The sequence below is a fragment of the Rhinoderma darwinii genome, chromosome 7 (assembly GCF_050947455.1).
Source record: "Rhinoderma darwinii isolate aRhiDar2 chromosome 7, aRhiDar2.hap1, whole genome shotgun sequence".
Taxonomy (NCBI): Eukaryota; Metazoa; Chordata; class Amphibia; order Anura; family Rhinodermatidae; genus Rhinoderma; species Rhinoderma darwinii.
In genome coordinates, this window is record NC_134693.1 from 106,985,710 (window position 1) to 107,009,672 (window position 23,963).

Below are 23,963 nucleotides of genomic sequence, written 5' to 3' on the forward strand. Positions count from 1 at the left end.
GTACAGCTGACTTCCACCGCTGATGACGCCGGATCAGCTCCTGACCCGGCGCCATCTTGCCGACAGCTATGGAAGCCGATCAGGCTCCGCCGCCGGGCGGATCTTGACCGGCTTCGGTGCTAGGCAGACCGGGAGGCCAGTATTAGGCCTCCGGTTGCCATTGCAGCCACCGGAACCCCGGCAATTTCATTACTGGGGTTCCGATGAGCTGCAAACACCTTAAGTGCAGCGATCGCGTTTGAGCGCTGCACTTAAGGGGTTAATGGCGGGGATCGAAGCTAATTTCGGTCCCCGCCGTTACAGTCGGATGTCAGCTGTAAGATACAGCTGAGATCCGGTGATGATGGGACCGGCTCAGCTTCTGAGCCGGTCCCAAACATTTGGCGTACATGTACGGCAAGATGCGGGAAGTCAGTACTTTCCATGACGTACATGTACGGCAAATGTCGGGAAGGGGTTAATGTCGATTTTAAAGGGGCAGCGCGCGCACCGGACATCTTGAACGACCTTTGACCCGTGAGTACCCTGGGCTATAAGAGGGGTCCAGCCTCCTAGTTCGATGCCTGAGCGTTGTTAGTTTTCCCAGTCTGTCTTGCAAATGGTCCCTTAGAGTTTCCCGTTCCTGTTGTTACCCGTACCTTGTTCCCCGTTCCTGTTTCCGTGCTTTGCCCTAGTATCTAGTCGTGCCACGTCCAGAGGAATCTGCCACGTCCTGTATCATCTGCCACGTCTGGAGGAATCCGCCACGTCCTGTGTCATCTGCCACGTCTAGAGGAATCTGCCACGTCTGGAGGAATCCGCCACGTCTAGAGGAATCCGCCACGTCAGGAGGAATCCGCCACGTCCTGTGTTATCTGCCACGTCCGGAGGAATCCACCATGTCTGGCGCAACTTGCGGCTCCTGTGTCATCCGCCACGTTTGGCGCCATCTGCTGCACCCATCTCATCTGTGCCAGAGCTGCGGCCACCATCTGGACTATTCAGGTACCCTTGTGCAGGACATTGTATTTCTGGGGTGTCCTGTTGTTTGGCCATCTGCCTCCCCGCTGCGGCGGTACGGCCTAGTGGGTCCACTAACCCGCTCCATGACAGTACGCTCAGGCCATGGACCCCGCAGGTCAACCTGCGACGTTGTCTACACAAGCCATGCTGGCTGAGATGGAGGATCTCCAGTCACGACAAGACCAGCTCCTCCTGCCGGTGAACGCCATAGCCCATCGGCTGCTTGCTCCGTCCACAGTCATCACCGCACCCGTTCCTGCGTTTCCGCCTGCTACACTTCCTGTCTGTACCAGTACCAACCCCCTGTGTTTCTTGCCGCTACCTCCACGCTATGACGGAGATCCGAGGTCCTGCAGGGGATTTTTGAATCAGTGCCTGATCCATTTCAGACTACATGCCAGGTCCTTCTGTTCGGATGACGTCAGGATCGCCTTTATCATCTCTCTCCTTACCGGCAAAGCCCTGGCATGGGCCAATCCTCTGTGGGAACATCAGGGACCAGAGACCCGGGACTTGCAGTGCTTCTTACAGACCTTCCGCTCAATCTTTGAGGAACCTGGGAGAGTTTCTTCGGCTGCTGCATCCTTGCTGACCCTACACCAGGGAGACCTCTCCGTGGGCGAGTATGCCATTCAGTTCCGTATCCTGGCTGCTGAATTGACCTGGAACAACGAGGCTTTGGTGGCTACATTCTGGCAGGGACTGTCTTCAGGGATCAAGGACGAGCTGGCTGCTCACGATCTGCCATCTACCCTGGACGATCTTATCCTACTCGCCTCCCGTGTCGACATGAGGATCCGGGAACGTTCCCAAGAGGTTCTCCGGGGAAGAGAACTTCCCAGGCTGGATTCTGCTGTCCCGCAATCCTCCTCAGTCGTCCCACCAGAGGACCCGATGCAGAGTAATTATGTTAAAATGTCTACCCAGGAGAGACAACGCAGACGCACTTCTGGACTTTGTTTGTATTGCGGCCATGGAGGCCATGTTGTGCGTCTGTGCCCCCAGAGGCCGGAGAGACCCCATTGCCTGGGATTGGTTGGAGAGACAACACTAGGTGGAACAGAATCTAACAGAGGATTCGCTTCCAAACTGACTATTCCTGTGACCCTGGTATCCAGCGACAGGACGCATCAAGTCTCTGCCTATTTTGACTCTGGCTCTGCTGCAAATTTCATCCAGAAAGAGCTTGTGGATCATCTTCAGCTGCCCACAGTTCCCCTGGAGACATCTTTGGCTGTTGCCTCAGTTAATGGACTGCCTCTGCCTGATCCCATTACCTCTAGAACCAAGCCGTTGAAGCTCCAGGTTGGAGTACTTCATTCTGAATTTATTTCGTTCCTTGTTTTGCCCAAAGCCATCAATCCTGTTCTGCTGGGCCTGCCTTGGCTTCGACTACATACCCCAGTCCTGGACTGGAATTCTGGAGAGGTTCTCCAATGGGGCTCCAAGTGCCATGGTCGTTGTCTGCTGCAGATCCATCCTGTCAAGCCTTCTCTGCCTCAGTCGCTGTCGGGACTGCCTCCCCATTTTGCTCAGTATGTGTTAGGGATCTGCCAGGTACTTCATCTAGCTATACTCCTGGGATTAATCAATCCACACCTGAGGCCAGACCTGCTCGACTGACACCATCTCCCACCAACCAGGGTGGCAGGCTCAGGAGTGGGAGAGCCTATCGCGGCCTGGTCTCTCGGAGTTAGCTCCGCCCCCTGCCCTTTATTACCTGCCCTGTGCTCTCCCTCAGTGCTTGTAATTCTTTTGGATTCCTGGCCCCACTGCTGCTTGCTCCAGCCTGCTTCTGCCGTGCTTCTGCCTTGCTGCAGTTCTGCTTGACCTGCTTGCTTGCCCTGGCTTGCTTCTGTCTCCGTGCCTGCTCGGGTGTACTCACTTCGTCCTGGTCCTGACTGTTCGTTCGCCGCCCCGTTTCCTCGTGGCGTTCCGTGGCTACTGCCCCTTCCCTTGTGTGTTCCCTGTTTGTCTTCCTGTGCACTTAGCCAGCGTAGGGACCGCCGCCCAGTTGTACCTCGTCGCCTAGGGCGGGTCGTTGCAAGTAGGCAGGGACAGGGCGGTGGGTAGATTAGGGCTCACTTTCCCTTCACCTCCTTCCTGCCATTACATAATTACAAGCCCTTACCTAGTCTACCATTTCTCCTACGCTGACGCTATCATGGACCCCCTTGAGACCCTGACCCAGCAGATGCAGGGCCTCTCCCTACAGGTCCAGGCCCTGGCCCAAAGGGTCAATCAGGGTGACGCTGCTTTAGTAGTACCCCTCACCTCACCTCTAGAACCCGACCTCAAGTTACCTGACCGGTTTTCAGGGGACCGTAAGACGTTTCTCTCCTTCCGGGAGAGTTGCAGACTGTATTTCCGCCTAAAGCCCCACTCCTCAGGTTCCGAGAACCAGCGGGTGGGTATCATCATATCCCGACTCCAGGAAGGGCCCCAAGAGTGGGCCTTCTCCTTGGCTCCTGACGCCCCTGAACTTTCCTCTGTTGATAGTTTTTTCTCTGCCCTCGGACTCATTTACGACGAGACTGACAGGACTGCTTTAGCCGAGAGTCAGCTGGTGACCTTACGTCAGGGTAGGAGACCGGTTGAGGAATACTGTTCTGATTTTAGGAAGTGGTGCGTAGCTTCTCAGTGGAACGATCCGGCCCTAAGGTGCCAGTTTAGGTTAGGATTATCTGACGCCCTAAAGGATCTGCTGGTTAGCTACCCCTCGCCTGACTCCCTTGACCAGGTTATGGCCCTAGCAGTACGACTTGACCGACGTCTCAGGGAACGTCAGCTAGAACGCTTCAGTGTGCTCCCCTCTGACTTTTCTGCGATTCCCCCCGAGGTCCCGTCTCCTCTCCCCTCCACGGAGGACTCGGAGGTACCTATGCAACTCGGGGCCTCCATGTCCCCTCGACAACGTAGAGAGTTTCGCAGAATGAATGGTCTCTGCTTCTACTGTGGGGACGACAAGCATCTACTGAACACCTGTCCCAGGCGCAAGAATAAGAAGCCGGAAAACTTCCGCGCCTAAGTGATCATCGGGGAGGTCACTTGGGCGCACAGGTATTTCCCGTTAATGTGAAACGCAATAAAATTTTGCTTCCCTTTCAGGTCTCGTTTGCTGGCCGGTCTGCCACGGGCAGTGCTTTCGTGGATTCTGGCTCATCTGCTAATATCATGTCTGTGGATTTTGCTATGTCTCTAAAGATGCCTTGTATTGATTTACCTTATCCCATCCCTGTAGTAGGTATCGACTCAACCCCCCTTGCTAATGGTTATTTTACTCAGCATACTCCTGTTTTTGAACTCCTGGTTGGCTCCATGCATTTGGAGCAGTGCTCTTTACTGGTGATGCAGGGATTATCGTCTGATCTGGTATTAGGTCTTCCCTGGTTGCAGTTGCATAATCCCACATTTGATTGGAATACTGGGGACCTCACCAAATGGGGTAATGAATGTCTTATGTCATGTCTTTCTGTTAACTCTATTTCTCGCCGGGAGGAGGTAAACACGCTTCCTGAGTTTGTTCAGGACTTCGCCGATGTGTTTTCTAAGGAGGCCTCCGAGGTGTTGCCCCCCCATAGAGATTACGATTGCGCTATCGATTTGGTGCCTGGTGCCAAGCTTCCTAAGGGTAGGATATTTAATCTTTCATGTCCTGAACGTGAAGCGATGAGGGTGTATATCCAAGAATGCCTGGCCAAGGGTTTCATTCGCCCCTCGACTTCTCCTGTAGGTGCTGGCTTCTTCTTCGTGGGGAAGAAGGATGGTGGTCTTAGGCCGTGCATTGATTATCGTAACCTGAATAAGGTCACCGTAAGGAACCAGTACCCACTTCCTTTGATTCCGGATCTTTTTAATCAGGTTCAGGGAGCCCAATGGTTTTCTAAGTTCGATCTACGGGGGGCATATAACCTTATCCGCATCAAAGAGGGGGATGAGTGGAAAACTGCGTTCAACACACCCGAGGGTCATTTCGAATACCTGGTCATGCCCTTTGGGTTGTGTAATGCCCCTGCTGTCTTCCAGAATTTTATTAATGAAATCCTGAGAGAGTACCTGGGTAATTTTCTTGTTGTGTACCTTGATGACATACTGGTCTTTTCCAAGGACTGGTCCTCCCACGTGGAGCATGTCAGGAAGGTGCTCCAGGTCCTTCGGGAGAATAATCTGTTTGCTAAGACTGAAAAATGTGTCTTTGGGGTACAGGAGATACCATTTTTAGGGCAAATCCTCACTCCTCATGAATTCCGCATGGACCCTGCCAAGGTTCAAGCTGTGGCGGAATGGGTCCAACCTGCCTCCCTTAAGGCGTTACAGTGTTTTTTAGGGTTCGCCAACTATTACAGGAGATTTATTGCCAACTTCTCGGTCGTCGCTAAGCCTCTTACGGACCTTACCCGCAAGGGTGCCGATGTCCTCCATTGGCCCCCTGAGGCCGTCCAGGCCTTTGAGACTCTCAAGAAGTGCTTTATCTCGGCCCCCGTGCTGATTCAGCCCAACCAAGAGGAGCCATTTATTGTGGAGGTTGACGCTTCCGAGGTGGGAGTGGGGGCCGTCTTGTCCCAGGGTACCAGCTCCCTCACCCATCTCCGCCCCTGTGCTTACTTCTCTAGGAAGTTTTCGCCCACGGAGAGTAACTATGATATTGGTAACCGCGAACTTCTAGCCATTAAATGGGCTTTTGAGGAGTGGCGGCACTTCCTGGAGGGGGCCAGACACCAGGTAACGGTCCTTACGGATCACAAGAATCTGGTTTTCCTTGAATCGGCCCGGAGGCTTAATCCTAGACAAGCTCGGTGGGCACTATTCTTTACCAGATTTAATTTCTTGGTTACCTATAGGGCTGGGTCCAAGAATATTAAGGCTGACGCTCTGTCACGTAGTTTCATGGCCAATCCTCCTTCCGAGAAGGATGCCGCTTGTATTTTACCCCCTGGTATAATCGTCTCTGCCACGGATTCTGATTTAGCTTCTGATATCGCGGCTGATCAGGGTGCAGCTCCCGGGAACGTCCCTGGGGACAAACTGTTTGTTCCCCTGCAATACCGGCTGAGGGTACTCAGGGAAAACCATGACTCCGCTCTATCTGGTCATCCTGGCATCTTGGGCACCAAACACCTCATTACCAGAAACTATTGGTGGCCTGGGTTGCCTAAAGATGTTAGGGCTTACGTCGCCGCTTGTGAGGTTTGCGCTAGGTCCAAAACCCCTAGGTCCCGACCTGCGGGCCTACTACGTTCCTTGCCCATTCCCCAGAGACCTTGGACCCATATCTCCATGGATTTTATCACCGATTTGCCTCCATCTCAGGGCAAGTCGGTGGTGTGGGTGGTAGTCGACCGCTTCAGCAAGATGTGCCACTTTGTGCCCCTTAAGAAGCTACCTAACGCCAAGACGTTAGCTTCTTTGTTTGTGAAACACATCCTGCGTCTCCATGGGGCCCCAGTCAATATCGTTTCTGACAGAGGGGTACAATTTGTTTCCTTATTTTGGAGAGCTTTTTGTAAAAAGTTGGAGATTGATCTGTCCTTCTCCTCCGCCTTCCATCCCGAAACTAATGGCCAAACGGAAAGGACCAACCAATCCCTGGAACAATATTTAAGGTGTTTCATCTCTGACTGTCAATTCGATTGGGTCTCATTCCTTCCCCTTGCTGAATTTTCCCTGAATAACCGGGTCAGTAACTCGTCAGGGGTCTCCCCGTTTTTCTGTAATTTCGGGTTTAACCCAAGGTTCTCCTCCGTCTCCCCTGGTTGTTCCAATAATCCTGAGGTAGAGGAGGTTCATCGGGAACTGTGCACCGTCTGGGCCCAGGTTCAGAAGAACCTAGAGGCGTCCCAGAGCGCACAAAAGATTCAGGCGGATAGTAGACGTTCTGCTAACCCCCGGTTTGTCGTCGGGGATTTGGTCTGGTTGTCGTCCAGGAACTTGCGCCTTAAGGTCCCGTCCAGGAAGTTTGCTCCCCGATTTATTGGACCTTATAAGATCATTGAAGTCCTCAACCCTGTATCCTTCCGTCTGGAGCTCCCCCCATCCTTTCGCATACATGACGTCTTCCATGCCTCCCTCCTTAAACGCTGCTCCCCGTCCTGGTCCCCCTCGAGGATACCTCCTGTTCCCGTTCTCACCCCTGAGGGGGTGGAATTCGAGGTGGCCAAGATTATGGACAGTAGGATGGTCCAGGGCTCCCTCCAGTACCTGGTCCATTGGAGAGGATACGGGCCGGAGGAGAGGACTTGGGTACCTGCCCGTGATGTTCACGCTGGGGTATTGATCAGGAGGTTCCACCTCCTCTTCCCCACTAAACCGGGTCCCCTTAGTAAGGGTCCGGTGGCCCCTCATAAAAGGGGGAGTACTGTTAGGGATCTGCCAGGTACTTCATCTAGCTATACTCCTGGGATTAATCAATCCACACCTGAGGCCAGACCTGCTCGACTGACACCATCTCCCACCAACCAGGGTGGCAGGCTCAGGAGTGGGAGAGCCTATCGCGGCCTGGTCTCTCGGAGTTAGCTCCGCCCCCTGCCCTTTATTACCTGCCCTGTGCTCTCCCTCAGTGCTTGTAATTCTTTTGGATTCCTGGCCCCACTGCTGCTTGCTCCAGCCTGCTTCTGCCGTGCTTCTGCCTTGCTGCAGTTCTGCTTGACCTGCTTGCTTGCCCTGGCTTGCTTCTGTCTCCGTGCCTGCTCGGGTGTACTCACTTCGTCCTGGTCCTGACTGTTCGTTCGCCGCCCCGTTTCCTCGTGGCGTTCCGTGGCTACTGCCCCTTCCCTTGTGTGTTCCCTGTTTGTCTTCCTGTGCACTTAGCCAGCGTAGGGACCGCCGCCCAGTTGTACCTCGTCGCCTAGGGCGGGTCGTTGCAAGTAGGCAGGGACAGGGCGGTGGGTAGATTAGGGCTCACTTTCCCTTCACCTCCTTCCTGCCATTACAGTATGCAGATGTTTTCAGCAAAAGGAGGCTGAGACGCTGCCTCCACATCGCACCTATGACTGCCCCATTGAACTGGTTCCTAATGCCTCTCTTCCCCGTGGACGGGTATATCCTCTCTTCCTGCCTGAGTCTCTATCCATGTCGGCCTATATAAAGGAGAATCTGGAGAGGGGTTTTATACGAAAATCTTCCTCCCCGGCCGGGGCTGGATTCTTCTTCGTTAAAAAGAAGGTTGGATCCCTTCGTCCCTGCATTGACTATAGGGGCCTCAACCTGATCACAGTCAAGAACAAATACCCGTTGCCACTCATCTCTGAGCTATTTGATCGCATACGAGGGGCCAAAAATTTTTCTAAGCTAGACCTGCGTGGGGCTTAAAATCTAGTCCGGATTCCCCGGGGTGATGAATGGAAGACGGCATTTAACACCCGGGACGGGCACTACGAATACCTGGTGATGCCCTTCGGACTGTGTAACGCTCCCGCAGTGTTTCAGGAGTTCGTTAACGACATCTTCTGAGATCTACTCTATGTCTGTGTTGTTGTTTATCTCGATGATATTTTAATTTTCTCCCCAGATCAGACGACTCATCGGAGGCATGTTCGTCAGGTTCTACTACGATTGAGGGAGAATCATTTATACGCCAAGCTGGAGAAGTGCGTCATTGAGAAGAGTTCTCTGCCCTTCCTGAGCTACATCATCTCGGATCAAGGCCTCAAGATGGATCCTGAGAAAGTGAAGGCTGTCCTGGAGTGGCCACGTCCCCAAGGCTTAAGGGCCATACAGCGGTTCCTGGGATTCGCCAATTTCTACCGGCAGTTTATTCCTAACTTCTCTTCTTTGACGTCTCCCATCTCGACCCTTACCAAGAAGGGTGTGAACGCCAAAGTGTGGACTCCAGAGGCAGAGTCTGCATTTAATAGCCTGAAGAGTGCCTTCACTTCAGCCTCGATCCTCCATCATCCTGACGTATCTCGGCAGTTCTCACTGGAAGTGGACGCTTCCTCTGTCGGTGCAGGTGAACTCCTGTTCCAGAGGAGCTCCAAAGGAAAGGCAGTAGTATGTGGCTACTACTCTAGACTGTTTTCTTCTGCTGAGCGCAATTACTCCATTGGAGATCGGGAGCTGCTGGCCATCAAATTGGCTCTGGAGGAGTGGAGACATCTTCTGGAGGGCGCTGCTCTCCCCATCCTGATCTTCACCGACCACAAGAACCTCACTTACCTTCAGTCCGCTCAAAGACTTAATCCTCGTCAAGCCAGGTGGTCGCTGTTCTTCACCCGTTTTCTGTTTGCGCTCCACTACCGTCCCGCAGACAAGAATGTGAGGGCCGATGCCCTGTCCAGATCGTTTGAGACGGAAGACACGGTGGAGTCCCTCCAGACCATCATAGACCCGTCCTGCATCGTCACTGCTAATCGTCTGCAGGTTAGAGACATCCCTCCTGGGAGGACTTTTGTTCGGTTGGCGGACAGGAGTAGAATTATCCGCTGGGGACATAGTTCTAAACTTGCTGGGCACGCCGGTGTCCGTAAAACCCGAGACCTAATTGCTCGTCACTTTTGGTGGTCCACGCTACCTAAGGATGTTCTGGACTTTGTCTCTGCTTGCACGGTGTGTGCCTCTAACAAAGTGACTCACTCCAAGCCTGCCGGCCTGCTTCAACCTCTGCCTGTACCCAATGCCCCCTGGCAGCACATTGCGATGGACTTCGTCACAGACCTTCCCCCCTCAGCAGGATGTAACACTGTCTGGGTGGTGGTGGACCGGTTCTCTAAGATGGCTCATTTTATCCCGCTGACCGGCCTACCTTCTGCTCCTCATCTGGCAAGTCTCTTCATTCAGCACATCTTCCGCTTGCATGGCTTGCCTCTTCACATTGTGTCCGACCGGGGGGTTCAGTTTACCTCTAAGTTCTGGAGGGCCCTCTGTAAACTCCTGGATGTGAGATTGGACTTTTCCTCTGCCTATCACCCCCAGTCCAATGGGCAAGTTGAGAGGATCAACCAGATCATGGAAAATTATCTCCGCCATTTCATCTCTTCACAGCACGATAACTGGGTACAGCTTCTACCATGGGCCGAATTTTCTTACAACAACCACACAAGTGAGTCCACCACTTCCACTCCGTTTCACATCGTGTACAGTAAACATCCCAGAGTTCCTCTCCCTGTATCGACTTCATCTCAGGTTCCCGCTGCTGACTCTGCATATGGGGACTTCCTACAAATCTGGCAACAGACCCGGTCCTCTATTTTGCTGGCAGTAGATCGCATGAAGCGAAAGGCAGATACTAAGAGAAAAGAGCCGCCTCAGTATCTTCCGGGGACTAAAGTCTGGCTGTCCTCTCGGAACATTCGCTTGAAGGTGCCTTCATACAAGTTCGCTCCCAGGTTCCTTGGACCATTCGAGGTCCTGCAGCAGATCAACTACAAGCTTCGGCTGCCTCCTACCCTCAGGATTCCCAACTCCTTCCACGTCTCCCTCCTGAAGCCTGTGATCCTAAACCGCTATTCCAAGACTCCCAGTCCTGCGGTTGCTCCCAGCGGCTCCTCGGACATCTTTGAGGTTAAGGAGATCTTGGACACCAAGAGAGTGAGAGGAAAGACCTTGTATTTGGTTGATTGGAGGGGGTTTGGTCCCGAAGAGAGGTCCTGGGAGCCAGAGGAGAACCTCAATGCCCCTACTGTTCTAAAGAAGTTTCTCTCTCGCTCCGGTCCCAAGAAGAGGGGGCGTAAGAGGGGGGATACTGTAACGTCCGTGGCTGCGGGCTGTCAGCTCCAGCCTCCCGCTGACAGCCGCAGCCACGAGTCGGCAAGCGCTGGCCCCAGCCTCCTCCTCAGGAGACGCCAGCGCTTGCATCCACTCACCTTCGCCGGAGCCCGCAGTTAGTTTTCCCAGTCTGTCTTGCAAATGGTCCCTTAGTGTTTCCCGTTCCTGTTGTTACCCGTACCTTGTTCCCCGTTCCTGTTTCCGTGCTTTGCCCTAGTATCTAGTCGTGCCACGTCCAGAGGAATCTGCCACGTCCTGTATCATCTGCCACGTCTGGAAGAATCTGCCACGTCTGGAGGAATCCGCCATGTCCTGTGTCATCTGCCACGTCTAGAGGAATCTGACACGTCTGGAGGAATCCGCCACGTCTAGAGGAATCCGCCACGTCTGGAGGAATCCGCCACGTCCTGTGTTATCTGCCACGTCCGGAGGAATCCGCCATGTCTGGCGCAACTTGCGGCTCCTGTGTCATCCGCGACGTTTGGCGCCATCTGCTGCACCCATCTCATCTGTGCCAGAGCTGCGGCCACCATCTGGACTATTCAGGTACCCTTGTGCGGGACATTGTATTTCTGGGGTGTCCTGTTGTTTGGCCAGCTGCCTCCCCGCTGCGGTGGTACGGCCTAGTGGGTCCACTAACCCGCTCCGTGACACATACCACTTAAAAATAAAAAAAATGATGGCTCTCAGAATTTGGCGACAAAATAAATTTTATTTTTTACACTTAGTTTCTTACTTGTAAAAGTAGAAAAATATAGAAAAACTATATATATTTGGTATCACCGTAATCGTATTGACCCGCAGAATAAAGTTAACATGTTGTTTTAATTGCACAGTGAATTCCGTAAAAACGAAGTGCAAAAAACAATGGAGGAATCGCTGTTATTTTTCATTTTCTACCCCACAAATAATTTTTTCCCCGTTTCCTAGTACATTATATGGCACAATAAATGGTGATACGAAAAACTACAATTTGTCCCGCGAAAATCAAGCCCTCATAGGACTATATAGACGGAAAAATAAAAAAGTTATGGCTTTTGGAAGGTGGGGAGGAAAAAACGAAAATTAAAATCGGAAAGTTATTTACGACAGGAAGGGGTTAAAGATGGAAAAAGTTCTGAATTGATTAATCTTGGACTAATTTTGTAACATGACAAAAACCTGGCATTTTAACAGGGTTGTGTAGACTTTTTGTATCCACTGTATATGTCAGGAGTTTTTCCTGCCATATATGCCAAACGTTCATTACAAATTATGTTTAAACCTAGCCTTATTCTGACAAGAGGGCAGTGGCGATCTTCACCACCACGCAATGCTCCACAATTTTCCACTGTATCTCAAGACGCAGATACAGTTGTCGGCAATGGCGAAATATAGGGGGCAGTAATGAGTAAAGTGCCTCAATAAAAATAAATGAATAATGGGGTGCAAGTGTGTGAAACATAGAGGGATAGTGTGGGATTGTTTGTGTATCAGGAACATTTAGTTCCATTTAGGGAGATAGGGACTCGCAAGACTGGGGATCCTTGTCGTGGATTGCGAGCTTGCGTCCTTTTGGCCAAAATGATCACTAATACCCCAGGTATTTTTCATTCTTACTTATATTTGCTTCTTTTGGACACAGCCGGGTCTTTGATGCTGGGAGAGTATGGTGTGTTGTTGTTGTTTGGCATAGCAAGCAGGGTAGCCCGCACTATGAATTATCAAGGCGTCACAAATAGGCTTTTACCTGGCTATATACATTGCGCCTCATGACTTACACACTATCACTCCATGTTTCACACACTTGCACCCCATTATTCATTTTTTTTTATTGAGGCAATTTACTCATTACTGCCCCCTATATTTCACTTATATTATTATCACTTGCACATACTCTATCCATTTACTATTTTTTTTACTACACATCCCATGCACCACACACCACTCCCCTCAAGACTAGTGGGAGTGGCTATTATTATTTAAAGCACCTGCTCACTCTCCTTCATCAGTGTTTCTGACCTGTCTGTGTCCATTTGTAAGTATGGCCTTTTTCAGTGTTTTTGTGTTATATGTCCCCTTGTTTTTATCTGTTCGGTTTGTATCAGGGACATTTAGTTCCAGTTAGGGAGTTAGGGACTCGCAAGTCTGGGGATCCTTGTCGTGGATTGCGAGCTTGCGTCCTTTTGGCCAAAATGATCACTAATACCCCAGGTATTTTTCATTCTTACTTATATTTGCTTCTTTTGGACACAGCCGGATCTTTGATGCTGGGAGAGTATGGTGTGTTGTTGTTTGGCATAACAAGCAGGGTAGCCCACTCTATGAATTATCAAGGCGTTACAAATAGGCTTCTACCTGGCTATACACGCTTCGCCTCATGACTTACACACTATCCCTCCATGTTTCACACACTTGCACCCCATTATTCATTTATTTTTATTGAGGCACTTTACTCATTACTGCCCCCTATATTTCACTTATATTATTATCACTTGCACATACTCTATTCATTTACTATTTTTTACTACACATCCCATGCACCACACACCACTCCCCTCAAGACTAGTGGAAGTGGCTATTATTATTTAAAGCACCTGTTCACTCTCCTTTATCAGCGTTTCTGACCTGTCTGTGTCCATTTGTAAGTATGGCCTTTTTCGGTGTCTCTGCTTATAAATATTGAAGCAAGGGTTAAGAACTGGCGTAGTCTTCCATTATCTAAGGCAGAAAGAATCTGCTTATTGAAAACTTTTGTCTTTCCTTATTTGCTAATTTTGTTCAGCAACACACCCCTTTGGCAGGATCGGAAGATATTCAGATTGGCTAATAACATTTTTGCCTGTGTTGATTTGCAGAGAAAAAAGGCAGAGAATTAAATTATTTTATTTTACTGCACCTATGAAGGAGGGTGGATTCTTGATCCCTGACTTGAAGCATTACTTACTGGCCTGACAGCTTTCCCATTTTATCTTATCCCTATCTATGTGATATTACTTCTCTGTTTCAATGCCAAAATATATTTTAGGTTTTGGAGTGTGGAAGTTTGGGAGGAACGAAATGTAAAAATGATCCTTTATATACTATGTGCCAAAAAGTTTGGGAAGAAGTGAAGCATATATACTCAGTCACTCATTTTCTGTCCATTTCTCCTTTATTGGATAATTATAATCTTTCGAACTTTCAGGAAAGTGAGATTTCAGAATTCTGGAAAAAGAGAGATTGGTCTTTGTGTCTAAGTTCGGGCGGATTTTGGGCAGGCAAAAAACGCGGTGTTTTGCGTGCGCAAAAGGCACTTAACAGCTCCGTGTGTCATCACCATATGATGTGCGGCTGCGTGATTTTCGCGCAGCCGCCATCATTATGACACTCCGTTTGGATGTTTGTAAACAGAAAAGCACGTGGTGCTTTTCTGAATGCAAACATACTTTTGACTGCTGTTGTGCGAATCACGCGCGTCCCACGGAAGTTCTTTCGTGTGCTGCGCGTGATTCACGCAGAAATATAGGAGCTGTCATGAGTTTTACGCAGCGGACTCTCGCTGCGCAAAAATCACTGACAGTCTGCACTGCCCCATAGACTAGCATAGGTCCGTGCGACGCGCGTGAAAAACACGCGCGTTGCACGGACATATTACACGTTCGTGTAAATCCGCCCTTATTCAAGGGAGGTGTGATGCTTCCTTTTGAGAGTTTGTCAGCCTAGTTTTTCTTAGCTAACACAGATTCGTTTATATATTTGCAAATACGAAGCGTGGCTTCCGCCTTTATAGTTGATTATAATACACATCCTTCGCTCATCCTGAACATTCTAATTTCTTCTAACTTGCAAAAATGTGTTGCAAGGATATCGTATAAATTAATTAATTCCTATGTCATTTCTAAATTTTCTTTTAAATCTAGAATAGACTGCGAACACTATTTAGGGTTTTTTGTCGGATTATAGATTGCACAATATATTACAGTCTATTGACATGTCCTATCCTTCTGCTGACCACAAAATGCTTCAATTTATGTGGATACAAAAACTCTATTAGGGTAAGTTCACACGGAGATTTTTGACACGTTTTTTGACGCGGAAACCGCTCCAAAAAACTGCCGAAAATGCCGCTTCTTGATTTCAATGGAAGGCGGAGGTGTTTTTTTCCCACGAGCGGAAAAATCGTCTCGTGGAAAAAAGAAGCGACATGCCCTATTTTCGGGCGTTTAGGTCTCTGACCTCCCATTGACAATGGGAGGCAGAGAAAGCATATTTTGCGGCGTTTTTTGCCCGCGGCGCTCAATAGCCGCGGGTGAAAAACGCAGCGAAAATCAGCGTGCAGGCAGAGCAAAATCTGCCTCAAAATTCCAAACTGAATTTTGAGGCAGAATTTCTGCCTGCAAAAAACTGGGTGTGAACCCGGCCTTACTCTGAGGGTATGTGCACGCATAAAATGAAAAACATCTGAAAAATACGGAGCTGTTTTCGAGGGAAAACAGCTCCTGATTTTTAGACTTTTTTCTTTAAGCCGCTCGCGATTTTCGCTGCGTTTTTTACGGATGTTTTTGGAGCTGTTTTTCTATAGAGTCAATGAAAAACAGCTCCAAAAACTTCCCAAGAAGTGACATGCACTTTTTCGTAGGCGCCTTTTTACGTGGCGTTTTTAGAAAACGAGTCGTAAAAAAATGCAGCGAAATGCGCCTGAAAACACTCTGTGTGAACATACCCTTTTACCGTTTTGTATAGAATTGGGCTGCGTCAAACCTCTAATTTTATGAGGTTTAGCGTTGTGAATGCTGACTTCATGCATATGATCTTGGCATGTTTCAGAAATGAGGTATATTGGACAAAGATTTTGGCATATACTGTATACAGATTAAAATGAATACGGCAGTGCCATTTGATCCTTTTGTCTGTCTCTTAGGTGACATGTCAGAAGTATCCTTTTATTCTACACATGAAAATAATTTTTCCGCTGCAAATGTTGGTGCAGATTCGGGGCAATTACGCAAAGAATTTGCAGCAACATTTGCATATTTGACAGGTACTTCAGACGTTGCAGATATCACAGTGGACTTGCCACAGATTTCAGTTTTTGCATTGCAAAGGCAGAAATCCGCAGTGAAATTCCGCTTCTTCTCCGCAATCTAATAAGCATGCTGCGGAGGGAAAATTCTGCACCACAGCCTTATTTCCGCACAGTTATTTTCCGCAACGTCTGAACTAAGTTTCCTAAAAATGTATAGAAACAAATGTAAAAAAACCTCTGTTTCAGAATTCCACTACGGACTCTCCGCAGCGGAATTCAACAGAAATTGCGCCACGTCTGAATGTGGCCTTATAGCGAGAAAATGAATGTCCGACCATTTAATAACTTGTGAAGTTTGGCTTAAATTTGCGAAATAGATTTATAATTATAAGTGTTCTTTTAAAACTGAGGAGTCATTATAATTCTCAGATGCGCTACTTTTATTGTGGTTCAAATTATTTGTTTAGGTTTCTTTTGACCTTATCATAATAAATTTAAATGTAAGTAGTTAAAATTAATCTAAGTATGGGTTCAAAGGTAATTCATTAAATAGAAATATCAAAATCATTCGCTATTTACAGTAGATATTAAGGATAATGTAATGTATTGTCGTAATCCATTGTTATATAATCCTTTATAAAAGAGTAAAAACACATTATAGTAAAACCAAATGTCCTGACATAGCTCTGCTTACGTAATATGCAACATCTGAGACCTTGTTAACACACATTCTCATAAGAATGTATATTAACATACCAGTACATCAAAAACATTATTAGAATGCAACTGTAAAGACTTACCCTCTGACGGCCCCGGCCATGGACATTTGTGTTCTCAGCGACATCTCCCTCCAGGGAGACGCCTGCACTCACTTCCAGGTTCTGGGACTGTTTCCCGCAGGGCGCGCACGCCCGAGTATGCACGGCCTTAAAGGTCCAGTTTACGTCCATCTGTCATTAGTCAATAATTGGCCCAGAATGCTGCTGGACTATAAAAAGGGCTCTGCCCACTTGATCCTTGCCTGAGCATTGTTGTATACCTAAAGTTTATCTTGAAAATGGTCTCCTAGTGTTTTCCAGTTCCCAGTGTTACCCGTTCCTGCGGCCTGTATCCCGTGCTACCGTGTCTCTGTGCCATCTACAGTGAAAGCCAAGTCGTGTCTTCCGCTACATCTACTTTGCCATCTTCAGTGAAGGTCAAGTCGTGTCTTCCGCTGCATCTACTGTGCCATCTACAGTGAAAGTCAAGTTGTGTCCTCGCTACTGTCTACATTGCCTCAGGTACCCTTTCTGGACTATAGACATTGTTTTGTACCTAGTTGGCAAGCTGCTTGTAATGACGGGGTAGGGAGACAGACAGGTGAGCCCTAATCTACCCGCTACTCAGTCCCTGCCTTCTTGCAATGGCCCGTCCTAGGCGACGGCGTACAACTGGGCGACGGTCCCTACTCTCACTATGTGCACGACAGACAGACAAGGGTACAATGAAGCTGAGGGAAAGGGGGCAGATGCCCACGGCAACACCGTGAGCTACAAGAGTAGTGAACGAGCCGAGTCAAACCAGGAGTGTACGTGGTACCAAACGCAGAGCAAGAGAGTAGTCAGTAAAGCCAGGGTCAGTATGAAGCAGAGGACAAATAGTACAAGCAGCAGCAGCAGAGCCAGGAAACCAGCAGAATCACAGGCATAGGAGAAGCAGGAAATGAAGGTATAAATAGACAGAGGGCGGGAGCTAGCTCCGTCTGGCCAGGCTGTGATAGGCTCTCCCACTCCTCAGCCTCCCAGCCTGAGTGGTAGAAGACGGAGTCACTCCATCAGACTTAGGAGCAGGTGCAGACTGAGTAACCACGGGCATCGACACAGAAGCTGTGTCTGACAGATCCTTTACAGTACACCCCCTTTTATGAGGGGCCACTGGACCCTTCCTAGGTGGACCTGGCTTATTGGGGAACCAAAGATGGAACCTCCTGAGCAATACCCCAGCGAGAACATCCCGGGCGGGTACCCAAGTCCTCTCCTCAGGCCCGTATCCTCTCCAATGGACCAGTCCTTGGAAAACACCAGTATGTCATCAAGGTACACTACAAGAAATACCCCCAGGTAGTCTCTTAAAATCTCATTTATGAAATTCTGGAAGACCGCGGGAGCATTACACAACCCAAAGGGCATGACGAGGTATTCGAAATGACCTTCGGGCGTGTTAAATGCAGTCTTCCACTCATCCCCCTCTTTGATGCGGATAAGGTTTTAAGCCCCCCGTAGATCAAACTTAGAGAACCATTGGGCCCCCTGAACCTGATTGAAGAGATCAGGAATCAACGGAAGGGGATACTGGTTCCTTACAGTGACCTTATTCAAGTTTCGATAATCGATGCACGGCCTAAGACCACCATCCTTCTTCCCTACGAAGAAGAAGCCAGCACCTACCGGAGAAGTAGAGGGGCGAATGTAACCCTTGGCCAGGCATTCCTGGATATACTCTCTCATGGCTTCACGTTCGGGACAAGAGAAATTAAATATCCTACCCTTAGGGAGCTTAGCCCCTGGTACCAAATCGATTGCGCAATCGTACTCTCTATGAGGAGGTAACACTTCGGAGGCCTTTTTAGAAAAAAACATCAGCGAAGTCCTGAATAAACTCAGGTAGAGTGTTCACCTCCTCAGGGAGAGAAATAAAATTAACAGAAAAACATGACGTCATGCATTCATTACCCCATTTGGTAAGAACCCCAGTGTTCCAGTTAAACGTGGGATTATGCATCTGCAACCAGGGTAGGCCTAAAACCAAATCGGATGATAATCCCTGCATCACCAGTACAGAGCACTGCTCCATATGCATGGAGCCAACAAGGAGTTCAAAAACAGGGGTATGCTGCGTAAAATAACCATTAGCAAGAGGAGTGGAGTCGATACCCACTACCGGGACAGGTTTAGGCAATTCAATCAATGGCATAGGTAGAGACATAGCAAATTCCACAGACATAATATTAGCAGAAGACCCTGAATCCACGAAGGCATTGCCGGAAGCAGACCTACCACCAAAAGAGACCTGAAAGGGAAGCATGATCTTATTAGGTTTCATGTATACGGGAAATACCTGTGCGCCCAAGCGACCTCCCCGATGGTCACTTAGGCCCGGAAGTTTTCCGGCTGCTTATTTTTACGCCTAGGACAGTTGTTCACTTGATGCTTGTCATCCCCACAGTAGAAGCAGAGACCATTCTTCCTGGGGAACTCTCTACGTTGTTGGGGAGACACGGAGGCCCCGAGTTGCATAGGTTCATCCGAGTTTTAAGTGGAAGAACGAAGCAACGGCACCTCGGGAGCCATCATGGGGGAGCCAGAGGAGAAGGCACAAAAATGCTCAAGTCGTCGTTCCCTGAGACGTCGGTCAAGACGTATCGCTAAAGCCATTACCTGATCTAGAGAGTCAGAAGAGGGATAGCTAACTAACAGGTCCTTCAGGGCGTTCGACAGACCCAATCTAAACTGGCACCTCAAGGCAGGGTCATTCCACCGAGAAGCTACACACCACTTCCTAAAGTCCGAACAGTACTCCTCAACGGGTCTCTTACCCTGACGTAAGGTCACCAGCTGACTCTCGGCAAAGGCAGTCTTGTCAGTCTCGTCATATATGAGCCCGAGAGCAGAAAAAAAAAGGTCAACAGAGGAAAGCTCAGGGGCGTCGGGAGCCAAGGAGAAGGCCCATTCTTGGGGCTCGTCCTGGAGCCGGGACATAATTATACCCACTCGCTGGCTATCAGAACCTGAGGAGTGGGGCCGGGAAACCAGCAGAATCACAGGCAAAGGAGAAGCAGGAAACTAAGGTATAAATAGACAGAGGGCGGGAGCTAGCTCCGTCTGGCCAGGCTGTGATAGGCTCTCCCACTCCTCAGCCTCCCAGCCTGAGTGGTAGAAGAAGGAGTCACTCCATCAGACTTAGGAGCAGACTGCGTAACCACGGGCGTCGACACAGAAGCTGTGTCTGGCAGATCCTTCACACTGCTATCCCGCTACGCGGTACGGCCCAGTGTAGGGGCGTAACTAGGAAAGACTGGACCCTATAGCAAACTTTTGACTGGGGCCCCCCCTCTGCTGGGTATCACACAACCCCCCCCTGTAGATAGTGCCTCCCTATAGATTCCACCACACAGCGCCCCCTATAGATAGCACCATACACAGCCCCCTGTAGATAACGCCATAAAGACCCCCCTGTAGATAATGCCATACAGACCCCCCTGTAGATAACGCCATACAGACCCCCCTGTAGATAACTCCATAAAGCCCCCTGTAGTTAACGTCTTACAGCCCCAAATCCCCCTGTAGATAACGCCATTCAGCCCCCCCGTAGATAACGCCATTTAGCCCCCCCTGTAGAAAACGCCATTCAGCCCTCCCTGTAGATAACGCCATACAGACCCCCCCTGTAGATAATGCCATACAGACCCCCCCTGTAGATAATGCCATACAGACACCCCCTGTAGATAATGCCACACAGACACCCCCTGTAGATAATGCCATACAGACACCCCCTGTAGATAATGCCATACAGACCCCCCTGTAGATAATGCCATACAGAGTCCCCCCTGTAGATAACACCATACAGACCCCCCCTGTAGATAACGCCATACAGACCCCCCCTGTAGATAACGCCATACAGACCCCCCTGTAGATAATGCCATACAGACCCCCTGTAGATAACGCCATACAGACCCCCTGTAGACAATGCCATACAGACCCCCGTGTATATAACGCCATACAGACCCCCCCTGTAGATAAAGCAATATAGCCCCCCCCAAAAAAAAAAACGGCCTATAGCTTGTCCTACAAAAGAGATGTATCCCCGATAGGGGATACATGTGTGATCACTGGCAGCGATAAGGAGAACGGGGGACCGAAAGTCCCTCCAAGTTCTCCATCACAAACCTCAGACTTCCGGCGTCTGCGTAGTTCAATAAAAATGAATGGAGCGCTGGTCACGCAAGCGCACAAGCGCGACCGGTGTGCAAGTCATTTCTAAGGAGCTGCAGACAGACCCCGGAAGTCCGAGGAATGTCATGGAGAACTTCGGGGGACTTTCGGTCCCCCATTCTCCTTATTGCTGGGCATCCCAGCGATCACACATGTATCCCCGTGTAAATAGTTAGGCCACATGCACACAAAATATGTGTTCGCATTTTTGCGGCCAAACTGCAGACCCATTCATTTCTACAGCACCTTGCACACAACCGTGTTTTTCACGGATCTGTAGTGGGGCCGCAAATCCGGACCGCAAAAACACTACTGGCGAATTTTTTTAAAAAAAACATTTTTTTGTGCATCCGTAGATCTTGATGAGACATGGATAAACAAAAAAAAGGTTTTATGGCCCGCAAATCAACTACGGTCATGTACAGGGGGCCTTAATTTTGCTCTAAGGTGCCACAGCTACAAGTATTACAAGTATTGTTTTCCTTATTGGTGTAATTTTTTCCAACATTCCGTAGTTTAACCCGTTAAAGACCAGGCCTGTTTGGGCCAACCAATAATTTTTTGTAATTTTTTTTTTTATCCTTGCATAGCAAGAGGCAAAAAATTGATAAATGCCCATCATTGTAGCTGTACTAGGCCATTTTTTTTTTTTTGTGGGACGAGTTGTATTTTTTTAATGGTAGTTTTTTTCGGGTACATATAATGGATTAGATTTTATTCATTTTTAAGGGAGGGAATGAAAAAATAGCAATTTTGCCATTGTTTTGTTTTTTTGCCACTATTTACCTTTCGGTAAAAAAACCCTTAATTTTATTCTATGGTTCTGTGCGAATGCGGTAATACCACATATTTATCGTTTTGTTTTTTTTCTTTTAATACCTTTGCACAATAAAAAAAATTATGAATAAAAATCATTTGTGTGTTGATGCATTCTGAGAGCTATAACTCTTTGTTTTTTCTATCAAACAAAGCCGTATGAGGCATTGTTTTTTTGTGCGATGAGTTGTAGCTTTTATTGGTACCATTTTGGAGTACAATATATTGACAAATTTTTGTAAATGTTTTAGGGGGGTTGTAAATAAACAACAAATCTGCCATTATTTTTTTTTACGCTATGCACTGTGCATTATAAATAATAAGTTATCCCTATTCTACAGGTCATTATGATTGCGGTAGTATCAAATAGGCATATATTTGTTATAGTGAATAATTTTATTAAAAAAATAAATGTTCTTAATTAAATAAGGTGTTATTCTGCTAATTGCCCATAGAAACTGTCAGTTGTTTTTCTTCGGTCTGCTGTCAGATATGTGCTTAGCTCTAACTATATAACTGTCAGCTGAGCTCCCATATTGCATTGCACTCTGGTAAAAAAAAAATCCAGCCAATCATTAGGCACATTTTACTCTATAATAGGCCACAGTGAACAGCCTATCAGTGCAACACATTGAAGTTAAGTAGATCCAATCAGAGGGCACTGTATTACTAGAGTGATTGGATGTCTAGTAGCGCCTCCCTTAGGTACAGTATACTACTTCATGTACTGTACTCCTATCTACCTGTGACAAGACAATCGGCTTCTTTGGACACAAGATAAGGGTCATCATATTATTTTTATTACTCACAATGTGTACCCTGAAGAGACTTCACCTTTTATTTTTATCAAAACTTGTTTTATTAAGAGAGACAAAGTGTATACATATACAAAAATTTCATATTAATTATGTAAGGCACGCAGGCCCAATGCAATAATGGAGTAATTTCTAGACAATAAAGCAGAAATTATGACATGTTGTTTAGTATCTATCAAGAGTCTATAAACCGTATGAAACAAAGAAAGAAAATGAACCAACAACAATAGTGGTATTGATTATACATATAGGTCGGTATAAACATCAGCGTATAAATCATCACATTCGAAGATTGTATATGAGACTAAAGGGACTTTGAGCATAAAAATAGTTACACGTTGAATTAAGACGGACCATTAAGGTTCTTGATGTGATCCAGTCACTGTTGCCAGGTTTTAAGGAAAAGAAGCCTATTTTTGTTATCCCAGCTTGCTAACTCCTCCAGTCTACAAATTTATGACCATATCTCTCCACATGGCAACCATACGTGGATCCTCAGTTCTCCATTGTAGAGGAATAAGCAGTTTGGCCACCGTAATCAAATGTGTAGTGAGATCGTTTTTAGATGGGCAAAAGGATCCAGTTGTCCACCATAATAAGATAAGTTCCGGAGTGAATTGAGTAGTGTTAGAGCACGAAAACAGTTAACTATATAATTAATACTGGATCAATAAGTTCGGATCTTGGGGAAACTCCCCCATAGATGAGAAATTGTACCATTGGGTTCCCCACATCGCCAGCAATTGTCGTTACTTAACAGCCCAATACGATAAAGGAAAGCAGGTGTCCTATACCATCTGGAAACTATTTTAAATGAGTTTTCCTGAATACATATAGGAAACATTCAGTTACTTCTCCCAAGCAATCAAAAAATTAGTTTTCTCTGGAGCGTGGTTAAGAAGAAGACCTGGTATAATTTAGAAAGTAGTTTTTTAGGAAGGATGAGAAATAGTAAGTAGTTCTCAAACCATGTGGGGTCTCTACGGTTATCCTTAGACGAAGACAAAAAAGTAGAGCTCGAGGAGCTAAAATCTAAGTGCTCTAGAGGAGTTAAGAGTAATGGGCTCAATTTGTTCAGCAGAGAAATAATTGGCGAAGGTCCTGGGTTTTCAAAGAGACTGTAAAAGGTTGAAGTTTTTTCCAGTGAGGGGGGCTTGGTATCAGTTTGTCTTTTAAGAGGGCATGTTATAAGGTAAGAGGTGTCACTGAGGAAACTGGGCTTGGGGTCCTTGCGTTATTAATAGCCGTCAAATAGGACTTAATAGTGCCTTTGGTGCTATGAATAGACTTGAGTGTAGAGCTCATTTTTAGATTTTAGAAGGTGTTTTTTCTAATTGAATATGCAATTTCATGTTTTTATGGATAACTAATTCTAGCCATCTGGATAAATATGAAGCGTGATAATATGTAGCAAAGTCTGGTAGACCAAATCCACCCTGTTTCCTTTTTTGTATTAAAGTACAATATGCTATCCTAGGTTTAGATCCTCTCCATAAGAATTTAGAGAGGTGGCTTGGAATTTGTGGAAATAAGAAGCAGGTATGTCCAATGGAAGGGTCTGAAGAATATATATAATTTGAGGGAGGATATAGGTCATTAAGATATTTTTTTCTACCGAGCCATGAAACATAAGGAATATTCCAAGATTCCAGTTTCGTCTTAATTTGAGTC